We start from the raw sequence: 789 nt of genomic DNA, 5'->3' as shown, positions 1-789 counted from the left end.
CGCTGGTCTTCTGCGCAGCCGCAGACTGCACTTCCGGCCTCAAAGAGTTGTGGAAGCCAGTTTTAGAGAGTGTTGAAAGCGAGGTTTTCTTCATGTTGGAATGAAGTCATTTCACCAATCTCTGAAATTCAGGCTAAGTTCTTGTATTATGATTACTGACATCCTGTTTATCCAGCGTGTGAGAAAGACTCACTTGGTTTATGGGTGTCGATGTTTTTTTAATGTCGATTTGGTTTTAGGAGTGCTTTGTTCTTAGACTTTATTGAAATGTGGTGTGTTAATAACCACTGGTACTCCGAAGAGTAAACACTTGTAAAGCAAGAACGCAGAATCGCTAGCCTAGAGCCCAAAGCTTCGGTTACAAAGTTCCTCGTGTTTGGTGATACGTGTGATCCTGGGTGTGGTGGCGGAGGGCAAGGTGCCCAGGAACAGCCCCTGGGAAGCCGCTTGTGCGTTCTTTTCCGAGGGAGCCGTTTGCAACTTTGGGATTTCATGTAAGAGATACTTTTAAAAGCAGGTGCACTCTTTTGGCGCTATTATGGGACAGTTTGTTAGGAAGGGACAGAGCATAGGAGTTAAGACCCTATTCCACGTCCCAGCACGGTGGCTCAGTAAATCCTTGCCATGCACGCGCTTGGATCCCATGTGGGTGCTGGTTCCCGTCCCGGCTGCCCCACTTCCCATCCAGCTCCTTGCTTGTGGCCTGGAAAAGAAGTCGAGGACGGCCCAAGGCCTTGGGATCCTGCATCCGCGTAGGAGACCCAGAAGAGGCTCTGGGCTCCTGGCTTT

Source organism: Ochotona princeps, chromosome 2 (genome assembly GCF_030435755.1).
Source record: "Ochotona princeps isolate mOchPri1 chromosome 2, mOchPri1.hap1, whole genome shotgun sequence".
In the NCBI taxonomy this organism is placed as follows: Eukaryota; Metazoa; Chordata; class Mammalia; order Lagomorpha; family Ochotonidae; genus Ochotona; species Ochotona princeps.
Note: the sequence above shows the minus strand (reverse complement) of the source record.